Source organism: Lissotriton helveticus, chromosome 8, assembly GCF_964261635.1.
Source record: "Lissotriton helveticus chromosome 8, aLisHel1.1, whole genome shotgun sequence".
NCBI classification, from domain to species: Eukaryota; Metazoa; Chordata; class Amphibia; order Caudata; family Salamandridae; genus Lissotriton; species Lissotriton helveticus.
Genome location: NC_136069.1, coordinates 818,335,778 through 818,355,600, shown reverse-complemented (window position 1 = coordinate 818,355,600; position 19,823 = coordinate 818,335,778). Strand labels below are relative to the sequence as shown.

The following is a 19,823-nucleotide window of genomic DNA, read 5'->3' as shown; positions in this document are numbered from 1 at the left end:
TTAACACCCACAGACCAATGGTCTCGTGGAAAGGTTCAATCAAACCTTGAAGGGTATGATCAGAAGTCTACCCGAAAGCCTGCGGAGGAAATGGGACGTCCTCCTACCCTGTTTGCTCTTTTCCTACAGGGAAGTGCCGCAGAAGGGAGTGGGCTTCAGCCCCTTCGAGCTTTTGTACGGGCACCCTGTACGTGGACCTCTCAGTCTGGTGAGGGACTCCTGGGAACAGCCTCCCCGGAAAGTTCCCCCGGATGTGGTGAGCTACATGCTGGCCTTCCGGAGCCAAATGGCTAAGTTGTGGAAGCAAGCTTCTGACAACTTGGAAGCCAGTCAGGCAGTCATGAAAGCGTGGTATGACCGCAATGCTCACCCAGTGGAGTTGGAGCCTGGCCAGAAGGTGTGGGTGATGGAGCGGGAGAGCTGAGTGCCCTCCAGGACCGTTGGACAGGCCCATATGAGGTATTGGAGAAGATGGGCAAGACTACCTATCTGGTGGACGTAAAGACCCCTCGGCATCCGCATCGGGTGTTACATGCCAATCGCCTCAAGCCCCACTACGAGAGGCCCGAAGTCATGTTGGTTATGGTGACTGACGGATCGGAGGAAGAGGACACTGAGCCTCTCCCCGACCTTTTTGCGTCTCAAGAAAAGGATGGGTCAGTGGAGAGAGTGAAACTCTCGCCATCCCTGACTCCTGAGCAGCGGGAGGAATGTCACCAGGTCTTGGGGCCATTCGCTCCTCTGTTCTCCCTTGTCCCGGGTAAGACCCACCTGTGTGTACCCATGACGTGGACACAGGGGACAGCCCACCTGTGAAGTCAAAGTCTTACCGGCTGTCTGACAAGGTGAATGCCAGTATCCAGAGCGAAGTAGCTAAGATGCTGGAGCTAGGAGTCATCGAACCTTCAAGTAGCCCTTGGTCTAGCCCGGTGGTTTTGGTTCCCAAAGCTGCCCCACCTGGCGCCACACCAGAATTGCGATTCTGTGTGGACTACCGAGGACTAAATTCGGTAACCAAGACGAATGCTCATCCGATCCCTCGGACGGATGAACTGATTGACCGGTTGGGAGCTGCCCAATATCTCAGTACCATTGACCTTACTGCAGGGTACTGGCAGATTCCCATGACTGATGGAGCCAAGGAAAGGTCAGCCTTCTCCACACCTGATGGACACTACCAGTTCTGCGTCATGCCCTTTGGGCTCAAGAACGCTCCTGCCACTTTTCAGCGGCTGGTGAACACGATCCTCACCGGGATGGAGTCATTCTCTGCTGCTTACATGGATGACATAGCTGTCTTCAGTAGCAGTTGGGGGGATCACTTGCAGCATTTGCAAGCCGTTCTCCAAGCCCTGGAATGGGCTGGCTTGACGATCAAGGCCAGCAAATGTCAGATTGGACAGGGGTCTGTAGTGTACTTAGGTCACTTGGTGGGGAGGGGAACGGTGCAGCCCCTTCAGGCGAAGATTGAGGCAATCATGGCCTGGAAACCCCCCAAGACCCAGACTGAGGTCCGAGCTTTCCTGGGCCTCACAGGTTACTACAGGCGATTCGTAAAGGGGTATGGCACTATCGTGGCACCCCTTACAGAACTCACAGCCAAGAAGCAACCCAGGAGAGTCATCTGTACGGAGGCTTGTCAGCGAGCCTTCGACACTCTGAAACAAGCATTGTGTAAAGCTCCAGTCCTGAAGGCTCCGGATTTCACGAAGGAATTCATTGTCCAGACAGATGCATCCGACATTGGCATTGGGGCGGTGCTATCGCAACTCAATGAAGAGGGTCTGGATCAACCCGTGGTCTTTCTGTCACGGAGACTGCTTCCCCGGGAACAGAGGTGGAGTACCATCGAGCGGGAAGCCTTTGCGGTGGTCTGGGCACTGAAGAAGCTGCATCCATATTTGTTTAGTTCACACTTCCTTGTTCAGACAGACCACCGACCCCTTCGTTGGCTCATGCAAATGAAGGGGGAAAACCCCAAACTGTTGAGGTGGCCTATCTCCCTACAGGGAATGGACTTTCGGGTGGAACACCGGCCCGGAGCTGACCACGCCACGCAGACGGTCTCTCCATGTATTTCCGCCTTAGTGTTGAGGACTCCCAAGGGGTTGGGTAGTTCTCCCCACTTTCAGCTGGGGGGGACGCGTGTTAGACCTGTCTGCTTCTGAGAGTCCCCTCACCACTATGATTTCTTTTGTTCCCCTGTACCTCCCAAAATTTGTCGCTTTTCTTTGTCTGCCAGGACTTTTTATGTGTTGTTTCATGGGGTTAAATGTTCCTTGACACCCAGTTGCTCACAAGGTTGTGGCACCTATTTACAAGGCACCTGGCGAAACCTGTGGCATTACAAACTGGGGTTGTCAACCTGAATATATGGCCCTAAAATGGTGGACACCCTTTTCCCTCATGTGAGTGACTCCCATTGGAGCCTCCATGAACTCTGGCCTTTTGAGGTTTTGGCGCCTTTTGTTTGGAGCAAATTCCTGACAGGAATTCCTTTATTTCCCTCAGGTACACAAAATGGCTGCTCTAGAACCATAGTACGGTGGCTGTTAGTGTCCTAAATACACCTCAAAAGTACCATGTCATTGTCACAGCCAGAGAAGGTTCTAGAACCTTCTGGCTCGTGCCAGCACCCCAGGGCACTGGCTATAAAAGGCCCAGTCCCTGGTGGCCATTTTAGATTAGATGAGATTCCAGAATTGACACCAGATTGACACCTGCCCTGTTGACCCCTGAGGTGGCTGGTAGCACAGGCAGTAGAGTAGCAAAGGTCATTTATTTATTTATTTTATTTATTTTTGATATTTATAGAGCGCATGCAAAGGCCCGTAGGCGTCTCGGCGCTGAGTATCTGAGTATTTACCCTGAATAAACTAAAATGGTCTATTGATTAAAAAGCCAGGTCTTAAGTTGTTTACGAAAAGACCATAAAGATGGACTGGCTTTAATCGCAGATGGCAAAGAATTCCACAACTTGGGGGCTGCCACCAGGAATCTTCTATCGCCCCATAAGACCGTTTTTGTTCGGGGTATAGCAAGATCTCCTGAGCGGGATGAACGTAGTGTTCTAGATGGACGATAAGGAGTCAAATTGCGGATTAGATGAGCTGATCCTTGGTTATGCAGCGCTTTATACACAATGCACAGGGTCTTGAATTTTAATCATTGGCATTGATTCTGACTGGCGTTCCAGTCAACTGCATGAGCAGTGACCGTGCGCCTATAGCGCCTGCCCAGCGAGTGCCTCATTACCCCCAAAGACTGTGGCCAAATTCGTGTGCCTCCCCGTCCCCCCCGGTGGTGAATTGCGACAGATTTCACGGGTCGCGAGGCGAGAGCAAGTTCGCCACGACCGCGATCGTCAACAGTGCCCCCTTCGCGACAGGCGCCTCTAGAGGGGAGCTCGGACGTCTCCGAGCCCCACCAGCGTAGAACGCTTCCTGCGCGGACTGAAGGTGAGGTGGTGCGCCGGGGCGGGGGAACGCCGGCCTTCGTTGGGCGGGACTAGCGTCTCTGCCACTCCCCAGTGACCCGGGAGCTGTAGCTGAGGGCGGGAACCACCCCGTATGCGGAAGTCGGAGGGAGGTCCGTGGAGCCCCTGAGAACCCCCGTAGCTGGCGTGAGAAGTGCTGAGCCATGACTGAATCGCTTCCCGATTGCAGCCGATGCGAGGTGGGCCCGTTTCTTCAGGTGGGGTGCAGCGTTGTGAAGGAACTGTGAACCGGCATTGATTTGACTGAGCGCGAAGGTTGTGTGACCTCTCCGGCAGCCCGTTTGTCAGTCTAAAGACTTTGAACTGGTGCCGCCTGAGTGCTAACAGTGACAAAGCCCGTAAGCGCGCATGGACTCCACCGGCAAGCAGAGATCTCATCCCGGTGGCAGCCGAGCGCAAATGAAGTATTCACTGTGTATCCTTGCCTTTTAGATACACGCGCATACTCCCTGAATGAACCTCAAAGAGTCCCAAAACTCATTCTGTGCCCAGAGAAGCCCGTATGCATTATCATTGAAACCAACACAAACTGTAAGAGTTATCTTTCCAAACTGAAACGTATTACAAGTGTAATGTTCCTGAAGTATTTAATTGGTGGCAGCGATACCAGAATGAACATGTGTTTGATTAGTTAAATGAATCAGTATTTATTCTGTTAGGCAAAAGTGATATTCATTCTATTTATTCGTGATACTCATTCCTGATATTTATTCTATTTATTGATGCTATTTATTCCTGATATTATTTATAGTATTACTTATTACAGAATTGAAACCCAGAACTGTGTGACCAAAAGAAATGTGTATGCGCTTTCCCAATCAACCCTATTCACAACAGAGAACTTTTACATAAAGGAATCGTATTTTTTTACAGCAGTGGTGTGGTGTCCTTCTTTTTGGTGTGACTGCGCAGGGGGTTATTATTGGGTCAGAGCCGGCTTAACACTACAGCCTTCACTTGCCTTGTCACTTGAGCCAAGCTACCCCCTTTGTGCTGGGCTTGCCCATCGCAGGTCCAACACTGTCCCTTCCTTTTTAGGGTGGGTCCTGCTGACTATCATAGGATTCCTTGTAAGAGTGGCCAGGGTCAGAGGAAAAACTTTCAACCCTTCTTAGTGTTCTCTCCTGAAGCAGGCATTTTCTGTGCCTTTAATTTCAGGCTTTTCCCAGCAGTCTCTGTTCTGCCTATGTAAAGTAACAAAAGCAGTGATTATTCCTCACTTGCTCTAATGTCCTTCCTGTCCACAAAGCTCTGCCTAAGTATGCTTTTTTTCTTTTTCAGGGAAATTCTAAATGGTTTCTGTGGCAGTAGAATGCTGATTATGATGCCATGTTTTGTTGAATCACCAAGGTACAACTACAGAGGAATATATGAGTCTAAAGGACATGGAACTCTTAGCTGACACATCCCAATATGTGATGCTTGCCAACCAAGCACTACATTCTGGTGCGCTGATGATCAGAACATTCTGCTCCTAAAGGAAAGAAAAGACCGCATGATTGAAAATAAAGTCTCTGTTTATATTAACCCTATATCTATCTATCTATCTGTCTGTCTGTCTGTCCGTCCGTCCGTCCGTCCGTCCGTCCGTCCGTCTGTCTGTCTGTCTATCTATCTATCTATCTTTATATTTGGATAAATGCATACACCTACACATAGATATGCCATGCATTTCTTTGGATTTATTTCAACCTCTTGCCATTTATTTGAGAATCCCTACTTTTCAAGTGACTGCAAATGATGTCATCTCTGGCACGTTTTGGCTGATGCAAGGTAACCAAAACACAAGACAACTTTTAATAAAAATCATTGTTTCTTTGTTAACGTGCACTGTCAAACATGGGACTTTCACACGTCAGGTAAATATGATAACCAATACACAACAGAAGCAGATGCAGATTGCTTATCAATGTCGTGATAGAACTGTTGTGATTTGAGTAGAAGAAGCGCCCCTGAATTGATACTTATTATATACAGCCTGTAAGATGGTCAAAAACGCATGCTAGGAGAGGAGATGCAAATATAAATGTATTAGAAAAATACATAAAGAGGAGTGATATGCTTTTATTCATGCAAGGCTAGAAAAAATCCCCATACTGTCGAAAGCATTCATACACCACCAAATGGAAATAAACAATTCTGACATTAAACGTAAAGGTGACGATGCATTTGTATCATCACCTTGAGAAGGATCATCTAGGAATTGAGCCCAGGCCTCAGCACTTAAAAACCAGAAACACTCCACTAAAATAAGAGGCCTGTTGGTGCCAACAATTCTCAAAGTTAATGCTTGTTCTGGTTGAGCATTGAACCGAATGCAGGGCTCTTTTGAAAGTGAGGTCTGTGAATCAACAGATACATCCACATGCCAATTATGTTATTGTTTTTAAGAGAATTCACTTTCTTGGAACGAGACTGCATGAACCCATCTTCAGGGCCTGGACAATTTCATGCAATACGGCAACTCTCAACATTGCTGCTAAGACAATATAACAAGTGTTTCTGCCCGGTTTCGAACCGGGGACCTTTCGCGTGTGAGGCGAACGTGATAACCACTACACTACAGAAACAGATACCTACAGTTGATTCTTCTGTGATGAAACTGCTCAAAACAGGCTATTCCAAGGGCATCTGGTTTTATATTTCTTTCATGCAACCTGCCCGACAGCCCTATCTGAACGCTTGTATATGCCTTGCAAGTTCAGCATTTTTGCAAAATGCTTAAAGAGAAATGTTTCCTATTTGCTCAGGCAGGGCAAGGTTAAAAGCATGAGACTCTAGCAAATATGCATCCACTACTGCAAAGAGAAAATTGATATTGGCTTTGAAATGCATACTTCAAAAGAGCATCAATGAAAGGGCTTGTCAGGGATTTAAACCCTGGACCTCTTGCACCCAAAGCGAGAATCATACCCCTAGACCAATGAGCCGTCGAAAGGCCCTCACCTCTGAAAAGGTAATACCAGCTCTAAGCCCGCAATGAAGATCATGCTGGGGTCTTTTTCATGCTTGGTCTGTGAATACACATAAAATTCAGTGTCAACTTAGACTTTCTCAAACGATAGCACTATCATTTGTAAGTGTCCCCTTTTATTTTGTCTCAGCATTGGACACGTCTTACAGGAAGTCAGCAGTTATTTATATATTTCTGCATTGGCTAGAGCCTAAAGAGAAAGAATAAAAAGTTGTTCATAACAACATAAGAAACACATTTTGCCTTTTCTCTCAAATACTTATTCCCTTTGTGCAAATCACAATGCCAAGGTGAATAGCTGGGCCACAGATTCTGGCTAATTATCTATCTCTTGAATGCAAGAACCAATAAAAACTGCCTAATGCAGGACTAAAGCATTCCTTGCATAGCCTCTAACATCATAACATAACTGAGCTGCTGGTAGCAAGCTAAGCAATACCTTCCCAAAATGAGAAGTACATGTGATGGAGCAAGGATTCGCATATTACGCGACTTGCTTGGATTCATGAACCTCGAATAACGTATAACAATGTAATTCAACCTGTTCGTCTTACTAATTTCCCTTTTATTCTGACATTTGGGCATCCTAGTGATGCTTGCCTACGTGTTTACTAACGCAATAACGTTTGTATCTAAAATGACAGCTGTTTGGCGGGGTTTGCTTGCTGCGCATGCGTTAGTCACACTCACGTGACGTGACGTACTTGCAGTTCTGGTGGGAATCTGTGCGCCTGCGCATTTGGCTTTAAAATGGCTGTCAGTGTCCTCACATGGTGAAGCTTGCGCTAATGTTTTATGTTATTGTCTGTCTGCACTAAAACCCTCACACATTATTATATTTTAAGTAAAGGGGTATAGAGTAGCTATTCATGGTATACAGTGTATTCATTTATTTCTATGTTTTAATTTGTTTTCGCTTACTTTTCATGTACCGCGATATTGAGGGTCTAAGGGATACTCGAGCCATCTTGAAAATCTCTACTGCGCATGTCACCCTGGCAGAGAGAAGACAACCTTGAACAGTGGAACTCAGCCAGCTGGCAGCCACAGTCAAGATGCTCCTGAGAGAGTGACCTGCGACCCAGCAGGGTAGAGCCGAACTGTACTGAATTTGATACAAATGTAATTTGTTCATTGTATTCTGAAGAATATCTCATGGGAACCCCAAAATCAATAGGCGGTTCCAGAATATGTAAATGTGAGCTTGTAGAACTGAGACATGATTGGTGTGTTGACCTATCCTACTTGGGGACCAATTGAAATTGGGGATTCTGACACTTGCAACATTTGGGGGGTGGTACACTGACCCGAAAACAGTATAACTAGCCTAGGTTTAGCTAGAGAAATTGTTCGACTTGTCCGAATAGCTGACCTGTCACTGACCCAACGCACTCAATAGGTGACTGAATATAGAGCGCTGCGGAGCACTCTGTCCGAAATATCCATAGACTCAGAGGTTTTACTAAACCTTAAGTGCTGGCGGAGCACTTTGCTGGGGAATTCGCTAACCCAATCGGGGTTCTGGCTGATAGCTGCAGAGAGGGTGGAGCGCAGGCGTTGCTTCCAAACTGCGGGTGCTGGTTGTTCTTTGGTGGTCCTGTCCTGATCCTAATCTGGGTTTCCTATCCTGTCCTGGGGTGTCCATTCTGCACCTGCTGTCCCGTTGATGACTGTCCTTCCTTGGGGTTTTTCCTGTCCTTGACTGATCTGTGGCCAGGGTTGGTCTTCACACCATTCTAGGTAAATATATAGTGCTGAAAACTCTATACTGCACCTTCTATTTTTCTGTCTTTGCTTCAATAAAGACATACTTTTGCACATGTTAATTTTCCATGCTTTCGCAAAGCTACTGAATGAAAAGCTCGTACGTTATTGCTGTTTCTAGTATGGCCCTATGTTACCCTTCCTTTAAGCACAACTCTTCATACTGTTTATGAAATATAGATGTGGTTTATGATTTTCTCTTATAAAACTGATTGAAGTAATGTTGCTAGAACTATAGCGTGTTCCCTTTTTCCCCTTCCTATAGATGTATAGGATCTCCAAATCTTTCATTTAACTTTGAAGTATTTTCCCAGTAATGAAATTCTAGTGCGTGCTTAAAATTTGCCCCATTTATAGTTATTCAGTTTGAATTTCCATTCCTGAAAAACTGCTTAGCATGTTCCCTGTTCTTACCTTCCTTTTAGGCTCATAAATGGTTGCCCTAATTTTCTTCTTGTATGGATATGTGCTCATTGTTATCTTGATTATTGATTGCCTTTTAGTTATAAACTGTATGCTTTCGGAATCTGAAATTTAGATAAAACCTTTAAAACTTCCTGAGTTTGTGGTTATTTTATGAAAACACAGAAATATAAAATTGTTATTTTGTTGCCTGCCTTTCTTTCACAGCTAGCTCCCTGATCCATTGTGGTCATAGGTACCCGTAACGGTGGATTAGTAAGTCGGGTACACGAGAAATAAATAGGAAGGAACCAGGGTTGCTGGTAGTAGAGTGTATGGTCACCCGATTAACGTATATAGTAAAATTGTTGTTTATGGGCCCGAAACATATATGGTAAAACTGTTGGCCAGGTGACCTGCGCGCTCTATCAGTAATTTTCTGGTAGCAGAGGAAATGGTTAGGGACTAGTTAAAGTTAGGTAGGAATATTTAAAATAGCTAGGTAGGTCGGATGCTGCTAAAAAGATTTTTGCTGCTAAAATCGTAAAAATATTTTTGATAAAATTTTGATCGATCACGTGAAATGTTTTTGCTTTGAAAATTATGAAATGTTTTAAATTGTTTTTCTTATTGTTATATTGATAAATGTATTAACCCACTCGTTAGTAACTGTTTAATGTTTTGTCAGGAATCCCCGGGGAATTGAATAGCGGGTGGTGAAGAGAATCCACGCCATGGTGAGGTCACTGGCTCTAGGAAAATTGTTGCAGGTTAGACAGAACTGGAAGCACTGATTAGGGTTTTCTGAATGTATGGTTGAATAATTGAGAGCAAAGAGTTCGCTGGCAAAACTTCTATTGTGATATAACCTAGTAAGGGTCACACCGGAAGGAGTAGCAGGTTCATCGGAGCTTGGGTGATAGCAAAAGGGTTCGCTGGTGAAACTTTAGACTTAGTATATATCCCAAAAAGAAGTGGATGAGTCAAAGGAGTAGCAGGTTCCCTAATGCTTGAGTGAAGGGTAGGCAGAAGAGATCTATCCGTAGTGTGTGAAAAGTAGACAAAAGAAGTTTACTTGCAGTAAAACAAATCTTTCCTTTCTAGACACTCGAGTACAGTGGCGAATGTGTATTCGTTGTTAAATAATAAAAGCACTTGCACTTTAAGAGAGAAATTAAGTTTCCGTTACCTTGTGAGGGAGGGAGTCAGTTGCGGAGCTGCTCTGACGTCACTCTGTGCCACGCTGGTATTGGTTGAGACAGCGGGTGTGTAGCGGAGCTGAAATTGTAAAGGAGGGGTGAGTGCTGAAGCGTGAGAACCTGTCTCGCGAAAAGGCCGCGCACCCATTGGTCGAGGTTATTTGAAACCGTGCACTTGATTGGTCGCACGAAATTAAAAGACGCACTAGGATTGTGAGTGATTTTTATAAACAAAGTCGCTTGCAGGAAGTTATATGTGGCATTCGTATAGACCTGCGACTAGACCTGATCCAAGACTGTTAGGGTTTGAAAACGATCAGTGGAAAGGGTATAACACCAGCATTATGTACGGAAATAAGAGAAAATTGTCCCTTGTAAATAAGGTAAAGAATTATTTCAAAAAGGACAAACCAATTAAAACTAGAGAAGGTGTTGTCATTCCGCCACCCAATACTCCCGCCTCTTTCATGATGTTTGATAAAGGGTACCACTCATGTGTATGGTTAGAAAATTGGGCGGAGTATACAAAGGATGACGGAGTTTTAGCTTTCCCGCTAGAAGGTACATTCAATGGCAGAATTCTATTTAATTTAAGAACCCGAATGAATGATTTACATCCCAGACCCAGATTGACGCAGTACGAGGCTTTAGAGGAATGGGAGATAGAGGCTTTTAAGAGAGACAAGCCCCGCATGGATAAAGGGTTAACAAAATGATATCCAAAACTGAAACAAGAGACCAGAGATAAAAAGATGGAGACAGAATATGATAGTCGAGGGACTATATCCAATGATATCAATGGGTGGCTCTGTGGGAGAGAAAAAAGCAGAAAAGACTAAACATTGGGTAACTAGTGGGGAATCAGATGACGATTATTTGGAGGACTTATTCATGAAATATTTGTCTCCTTATAATGAAGGACCCAGATCCTCTAGTGCAGGGGATGCTTCCAAAAACCCCCCATGTGAGGAAGGGAATAGATCCGTAAATGCAAGAGACAGTTGTCAGATACCATCCTATAACGAGGGCCTGGGACCCATAGGTGCCAGAGACATCTGTCCAAAACTACCGTTTAGTGGAGAATCAAGATATTCAGGTGGAAGGGATTTTGGTCCAAGACCCCTGTATGAGGAAGAAACGAGACCCTTAAACACAGGAAGCCTGTTCCCGAAACCTAATTATGGTGAAGGACCAAGTATGATGCATCCAACTGCCCCAACCTTGACTCCGCAAATAGTACCTGAAATAAGCCTGGACAGACTACTGCAGGAAAGAGAGCGAGAGGCTCTAGCCCAACAAAGAACCGAAATAATTCAGAAAATCTCCCAGTTAAATACAAGTCCTGAAGCATTGACAATCCCAGTAACTATTGGACCAGTGGTTCCTTTGTATGGGAATAATCAGGGAAGTCCAAAGACTTCGATCATTACCCCGAATGTAGTACAGCCAAGAAAAGAGCCCTTAATCGTAGATGATCAGACGAGTGAATGTGAATCTGAGGTCTCTTTAATGGATTTGCCTATCAGGGATGCAGGAAAGAATTTGCCAAAAAGACATAATCCTTTCAATACGAGAGAAATTCAAATGGAATCGACTTCAGGTACCAAGAGTGTCACATTGGTGACTCCTGAAGAAATTGAGAGATGGAGTCGAGAATTAGAGAGACAGACTCCTCAGTCAAAACCCTTAGACATCTACAAGCTGAGAATAGAAATAGAAGAACTAATGGCAGGAAATGTGGGATTAGACAGATTAAATACCTATTCCGAGGAAGAGCTTCTATTTATCTATAAGAGACTTACCCGTGATACCAGAGTGTTCCATGAGAAATTAACAGACACTGCAGCTAGTATGGGGATAGATATTGGAAAATCAAAGCCCTTGCAAAAACCCTACAGAGCAGAATTCTCAGACAAGGATCTAGAAAACATGAATGTGTCAGGGAAAAAGGCACAGATCAAAGAATTGTTGAACGTGTTGCAAAAATGGGGTGACTTAGAAAAATGGAAAGCCAGGTGGGCAAAGAAAAAGGAAGAGGTGAGATCCAAACAGACAACTTCTGAGTTTAATTTAAAAGAAACCGACAAGCCAGAACAGTTATACCCCATGCGAGAAGTGCCAGGTGGGAAATGTGTGCACGTTCCTTGGTCCAGACAGGATATTGTGTCCTTTACCAATGACTTTCCAAAATTACGAGAAAAGCCAGTTGAGTGGTACAGACAGGTAGAAAGGTTTGTAAAAGTGCAAAAATGCCTATGGAAAGACCTGGATGGGTTCTTTGACATAGTGGTTCCGGTAGATTTATGGACTGAGTGTAAGATTGCCGTTGATTGGCCTAACAAAGAATATGTCAGTTTAGTCAGAAAGGTCGTAGCCACATATAGACATACTAGCCACTAACCTTAACTTGTCTTGCCTGCAGGGACCACAGCTTGAAGAGAGACCTCCCAGTTCCCTTAAGCGCCAACTTCCCCACAGTGATGCACACCACTAGGAAAGAACGCACTCCGGGGAAAAGGGAAGGGGATAAAGGATATAAGTCTGGTCGGGACACCCCTCTAGGTCTGGTCTCAGGGGAACGGCCTCCGGACTCAGAGCAGCTATTGAGAAAAATAAAGAAGAGTTGTTTACCACACACAGTGAGGTATCGATGTCTCAAGATACAGTAACAATCCAAAGTGCACTTACTCGAGGTCCTGCTATTTGGGAACCTTATGTCTGCACAAGTAACTGTGTCTCTAAGATCCAATTTTCCCACGAACTGTTGAATCACAGTTCTTCCTCAGATCTGGTACTGTTACGATTTCTTAGTCTCAGCCTCGATTAAGTGAAAGCAAATACTGCGGGAGGGTTCTCGTAGTTGACTTCACTACTGTTCCCTAGTATGTAATGATACTGTGGGGATCATACACTGTTTGTTTAACACAACGCTACCAACGTCTCGCTAGCACAGCTGCGTGATACCCCTACCTCAATCCAGCTGGCAGGCAAGCGTCCGCGCCCCTCAGTGGTGTGCTCCAAAGCGGGCAGGCAAGCGTCCGCGACCCTCAGCGGCGTCCTCCAACGCGGGCAGGCAAGCATCCGCGACCCTCAGCGGCGTCCTCCAAAGCGGGCAGGCAAGCGTCCGCGACCCTCAGCAGCGTCCTCCAATGTGGGCAGGCAAGCGTCCGCGGCTCTCCCACGGCGTTCAGCCCCGGCGGAACACCCTCTTGCACCAGGCTTGTTCCGGGAAACAGGAAGGATTGACAAGCACCCTCCCCTTCCTGGGAGGTGCTTATGTAGCCCAGCCGCCATTGATCTCCGGACCGCCTGAGCCCAGGGGTTTCTGGGAGATGTAGTGCGGCTGTGTGCCTGACGTCTGTTCGTACATGCCGAAATCGCTACAGAATATACAAGGGACCCTGTTTCAGGAGCTCCCTCTGAAGAAGTAATGAGAAAATACGATCAGGTAATGTTACACCTGAAGAAGAAGGTGCCTGCAAAGGAGACTGATTGGACAAGAATAGATAGAACTACACAGGAAAGGGATGAGACGGTGCACTCGTTCTATGAGAGATTGTTACAGGTGTTTAAAACATACAGCGGTATAGATAACATCGAGATGAAGGATATGACACACTTCATTTACAGGTTTGTAAACAGTTTAAGACCTGAAATTTGTCAATGGATCAAAGATAATAAAATCTGCTGGCAGTCTAAGAAAATAGATGAAGTCTTGCGATACGCAAAGTATTGCGAAGACGAGATGGCAGACAAGCGAAAGGCCTTAAACGAAAAGGTTATGTGGGCACAAGTAAAATTAGCAGAACAACAGGAAAAGCAATTGGGTAAAATTAATAAGAATTTTCAAAATCAAGGTTCTGGGGGAGGAGGGAAGCCCAGAATGAAAATGAGTCGAGAGGAATCCAAAAAGAAGTTCCCTTGTCACCTGTGCGGAGAAATAGGGCACTGGAGAGACGAGTGTCCATATGCTCAAAATAATAACCCCCAAAACACTGATTTAAATCCACAGACGCAGAATGAAAGACCACGAAAGACCCAGCAACAGGTAAAGGCGAGTCAGTTGCCTCGTGCTCCTAAACCGAATTATAAAGGGAAGACACCGCAGGGTGAAGACATAGAAATCTGGGGAGGACAGGAGGATAGAAATGCAGCAACTTCGCAATTTATATTGAGTGATACTTTCCTTTGTAACGATCAATACTGATGGTGCCTGAGAGGGGGGGACGAGGAGTGCGTACTTGGCGCCTCCTTGCCGGTAGACCAGTCAGGGCCATACATTGAAGGAAAGGTTGAAGGCAATGATGTCACCTTTCTGTTGGACACTGGTGCTACCCGTTCTACTGTGAGAACAGCGGACGTTCCAAACCTACCCCTCTCGGGAGAAGCAATCCAAGTAGTGGGTGTATCTAATCAATTGATTAGTACCCCAGTTACTGAGCCCATGGAGATCACAATAGGAAACTTCAAAGAAATGCATAGATTTGTAGTTTGTGATACCAGTCCAGTAAACTTACTGGGACGTGATTTATTGTGTAAAATGAACTGTACCATCTTTTGCACACCAAAGGGCGTCGAAATTCAAACCCCAGACGAGGATGGAATATACAAGTTAATGTTGATCAGACCTGACTCAGAAATTAAACAACTGACTATATAAGACTTACCCGAAGAACTCCAACAGACAGTGAAATCAGAAGTATGGGATTTTACTGGAAAGGATGTAGGCTTGATGGCAAACGTAGATCCAATCAAAATAGCCATGAAAGAAAATGCAGTTTACCCCAATACCAGGCCTTACAAAATGAGTACAGAAGTGAGAGCAGGAGTTGCCATTGAAATAAAAAGATTGCTAGAAGCCAACATCATACAAGAAGTGATGAGTAGCCCATGTAACTCACCCATAATTGGAATCAAGAAACCTAGTGGCAAGTACAGAGTAGTGCAGGACCTGAGAAAGGTAAACAAAATTGTTGTTCCTTGCTGTCCTATTGTTCCGAACCCAGCAGTGATCCTGTATCAGATTCCCTGGGATGCTGAGTGGTTCACTGTGATTGACCTATGTCACGCATACTTTTCGATCCCATTGCACCCAGACAGCAAATTTCTTTTCTCATTTGCATTCGACAGTCACGTGTTCGTTTGGAATCGCGTCCCTCAAGGGTATACAGAAAGCCCCTCAATCTTTAATCAGATTCTGAAAAAGTGCCTTGAATCTCCAGTCTTACCCGGAAAATCAGTTTTGGTGCAATATATAGACGACCTCTTGGTGGCGTCTAAAAGTCAGAAAGACTGTGTTGTTGACACCATTGCCTTGCTAAACCACCTAGGTGAAGGAGGACACAAAGTATCACCTGACAAACTGCAGTTCTGTACCAAGACAGTAAAATATCTGGGGCACCAGATAGAAAAAGGTATCAGAAAAGTTACTTCAGAAAGAATTAGAATAATTCGAAACATGCAGTTACCCAATACTCAGAAAGAAGTCAGAATGTTCCTTGGAGTTGTAGGTTACTGCAGGCAGTAGATTGTGGGATTCGCAGTCCTAGCCAAACCTTTGATCAGAATGACAAAGAAAGGAGCAAAGGATCCAGTGGAATGGGATGAGGAAAGCTTGACAGCATTCATGAAATTACGAGAGTGCCTGTGTACAGCCCCTGCTTTAGGGATGCCTGATTATTCTAAAGAATTTGCACTGTTCTGTGATACACGAGATAATTGTGCACTGTCAGTCCTAACTCAAGGGCATGGTTTGACTAGACGTCCAGTAGCATACTTCTCTGCTACCTTGGATCCAGTGGCTGCTGGATTGCCTGGATGTCTGAAAGCAGTAGCTGCAACTTGCACGAGTCTTGAGCAAAGCGAGTCCATTGTTATGGGACATCCTGTAACTGTGTATGTTCCACATGCCGTTGTAATTTTACTGACCAGGACTAAAAACCCAGTATCTCACTCCTAGTCGGCTGACTAAGTACGAGAGGATTCTCGTAGGTGCTGCAAATGTAGTCATTACTCGGTGTAACATCTTAAATCCAGCTACCCTATTACCAGACTCATTAATTGCAGAAGTACAGGGAGAGGTCGAGCATGACTGCATCGACCTGACAGAGTTTAGTGCTAAGCCACGTCCAGATATCAAGGAAGGGCCCCTGCCTATAGAAGATAGTGAGCTGTTTGTAGATGGCTCATGTCTGAGACACGAACTTGTAGGTCTAAGTGCTGCTTATGCTGTAGTCACGGTATCACGCACTATAGAAGCATCCTGTCTATTTGGAGTAAAGTCTGCACAAGTAGCCGAATTGATTGCATTGACGAGAGCCTGTAAAATTGGGAAAAATAAAAGAATAACAGTATATACTGACAGTCAATACTGTTATGGGGTTGTGCATGACTTCGGCCAATTGTGGCTACAGAGGGAGTTCCTGACTTCTTCAGGTACTCCTATCAGAAATGGAAAGGTTGTACAAGAATTACTGGATGCAATCCAGTTACCAAAAGAATTGGCAGTGGTCAAGTGTGCTGCTCACAAATCTGGCACTGATCATGTGACAGTAGGAAATCGATATGCTGATGAAGTGGCCCAACATTGTGCCAAACATCGAATGTCTGTAAACATCAAATTGGGGGGATATGGAAACAGCTGCCAACTTATGGTGTTTGAGGATGTGCCTACATGGGAAGAATTGAGAGATTGGCAGCATGCTGCGCCACCAAAAGAAAAGGAAAAATGGAGGAAACTTGGTTGTCGACAGAGACGTGAGGATGGTATCATTGTGGGCCCTGATGGTATGCCTGTGTTGCCTAGACATCTGCTTGCTTCTATGGCTAGACTGATGCATGGAGATACACACGTTGGTAGGGATGCCATGGTTCGGGTTTTCCAACAAACATGGTACAACACGAAGTTCAGGAAGGTAGCAGAGTCACTCTGCCAGAGGTGCTTAACATGTCAGCAGTTCAACACTGGGAAAAGAACCGTAGTTGAACTGGGAAAAATTGGGAAATCGGGAGGTCCCTTTGTAAGATTACAAATAGACTTCATTCAGTTGCCCCTTTGTAAAGGAATGAGATATGTCCTTGTCATTGTCTGCCTGTTTTCAAAATGGGTGGAAGCTTACCCAGCCAAAAAGAATGACGCCCTGACTGTAGCCAAGTTGTTACTGCGAGAGCTAATACCTAGGTACGGGGTTCCAGTCACAATTGAATCAGATAGAGGTGGGGATTTCCAGAATGAGGTAATCGACCAGCTCTGTAAAGCCTTCAAGATTACCCAAAAGCTGCACTGTGCATATCGTCCAGAAGCTTCTGGAGTGGTGGAACAAGTAAATGGCACTATCAAGTCAAGATTAGGGAAGATGTGTGAATCTACTGGCATGAACTGGATAGAGGCTTTACCTCTTGTTCTAATGGGACTCCGAAGTATTCCAGATCGAAATACAGGCCTGAGCCCCCATGAAATCCTGATGGGAAGAGTGATGAGACAAGCATGGGTACCAGGATACAAACTGATAAGCATTTCTGATGATTTGGTACTTGAGTACTGCAAGCAACTGGGTGACCAAGTGCGTTCTATCTCTCGCCAGATTGGGGAAGACGCCGTCGCCAGTCCAACAACTCCAGTCCATAATTTGGTTCCAGGTGACTGGGTTGTACTCAAGAAGCATACTCGTTCAAATTGCCTTGCACCGAAGTGGGGAAGACAACGCCAAGTGATACTGGTGACAACGACAGCGGTGAAGTGTGCCGGCGTTCCAAAGTGGATGCATGCCAGCCATACCAAGAAGGTGATCAGAGACGAAAAAACTGACGCTGAAGGTTGTCCAGCTGAGGGGTCTCCAGACGATGGTCCTGAAGTAGCTGATGACGAACAACCGAGCACCAGTCGAGATGAGTGGATACCCATAATTGACCTGACTGATGACCCAATCAGAACAAGAAGTCAAACCTACGCAGACAGAGAGTGGAATAGTGAGGAAGAGACAGGAGTAGGAGAAGACAATCAGATTATCGAAATCCATGTCAAATCTGAAGGAGAAGAAGATCAGACAGGGACAGAACAAGTGATCGACACACCTCCACAGACTCCTGAGATTGAAAAGGGAAAGACAGGAACTAGTGCGAAAGTTCAAGCAGAAGAAAATCAAGGGTTCGAAGTGCTTGAACAAGATCATATAGAAATAGATGAACGTGTTCAGGACACAGAAATTGAAACGCCCAAAAAACTAATCCAGTATTCACCTGAACAAGGCCAGCTTAGTAACCAGGTGGAAGAAATAGATATAAGACCTGGGACTAGTCAGACAGGAAGGTAAGAAACAGAAGCAGAAGTGCCACAAACAAATGAGAATAAGATAGCATTAGAAGAAAGCCAAAACACAGTGCCAGCTAAAAGACTCAAGAAAAAGAAAAATACCGAACCAAGATTTATTAAAAGACTCAGACTAAGGCTGAAAACAGTAGAAGAGAAACTTGAGCAAAGAAGGAAAAGTTCACGTATAGCAGAGCAAGCTGGAGAAAGCTCCAAAAGAAGAAGTGATCGAATAAAAAGACTGAACGAAAAATATCAAGATCCTGAATGGACTTATTTGATATTGGAGGAATTTGAGGATCTTGATATAACTGACGAAAGTGACGAAGAACAGATAGCTGATCAGTCTACCGAAGAAGACAAACCAACCTGAAGTTGCTCAGTGTAAGCTACCGGTGCAAAGTTACAAGGAGGGGTTGAGAACTTCTTCTGAGCGAAAATGTCTGATTCAAATGTGAATGGAAGGCCTAGACGTAACTGTTGTAAAACATGCTGCAAGGTATGCATGTGTAGTGTAGCAATAGTGTTAATAATTTGGATAGGACTAACAGTTTTTATTCCTTATATGGTGAGCAAAAATACTAATATTGACCCTACAATGACTGTGACAAAAGACACTGAAGAACTGACAACACGAAGTATAGAAAGACGTGAAAAAGCACTTAGCATGAGACAAACAAGATAAGACTTAGAAGCACCAGATGAGGAAGGACTACATTATCACGGAATCAAGAACCAGACACATTTAAATGTATTCGCTAACCTTTTAGTGCATTATGTAGAAACTATGGAGATAGAGGATTGTTATGTGTGCATGAAGCTACCCACTTCTGTAGCTGAGGGAGTGACTTACCATCACCTGCCACTAGCATATGGAATTTCCTGTAGCATTTTAGCTAGTTTATTTTACAAAAGAGGATCGTTACAGTACTACTACTCTAACTCTGACGTGATATTTTCTGAACTTCCTATACGTGGAAATCTGAATCCTGTACATACTAAAAGTGACGTTACACGTTATATGGGAGAATACTTTCTGACTATAGGTACAATAGATTTAAATGACGCACACAGAGATAACTTGACCTGTTCATTACATGAGCAAGAGAAAATGTTTCTAAACATGGCAGAAAAAAGAAGGGAGAGTTTCCAAAGAAAGGCAAATGATAAAAGACATAGAACTCCTAAATGGGCTGAAAACATGGAAAGCACCTCAAATGGTGGGGCGGGTCCTGCTTTGTTGCTGGATTTCGAGAGAAAAGGGAAACTCTGTCTTCACCGCGAAAAGACTAGTTATTATAATAACATTTTCATTGGTTCCAGTCAATGTGAACACAATTACAAGGTAATTGGAGGTTGGGGTTTCAAAAATTGGTCAGAACCTGTGTTTCCCGGAATTTATTATATATGTGGAAACAAAGCTTATTTCAAATTGCCGGATCACTGGTATGGAAGCTGCTATTTTGGCATTGTCTTCCCGAAAATATACCATGTGAATGAAATTGCTGGAAGCAATGAAAACACTAATGGCTTAGTGCGTAGTAAAAGAGAAAGCGTAGGTGAAATAATGGGTAGTATTTTTAGTGCACTGATACCTGGAGTGGGAGTGGTTCTGCACACACACAGAATTTGCAAATTGTCAACAATAGTGGATCTGTTGTCTACTGACACAGCTTATGG

The 19,823-nt window shown here is 44.7% G+C and overlaps 1 non-coding gene across 1 annotated transcript; it reads right to left on the bottom strand.

Moving 5' to 3' along the window:
• Positions 1 to 5,993: 5,993 nt before the first annotated feature.
• TRNAV-CAC (transfer RNA valine (anticodon CAC)) lies at positions 5,994 to 6,066 on the bottom strand. Its single transcript has one exon. It is a non-coding gene; the product is annotated as a tRNA-Val (tRNA).
• Positions 6,067 to 19,823: the final 13,757 nt, after the last annotated feature.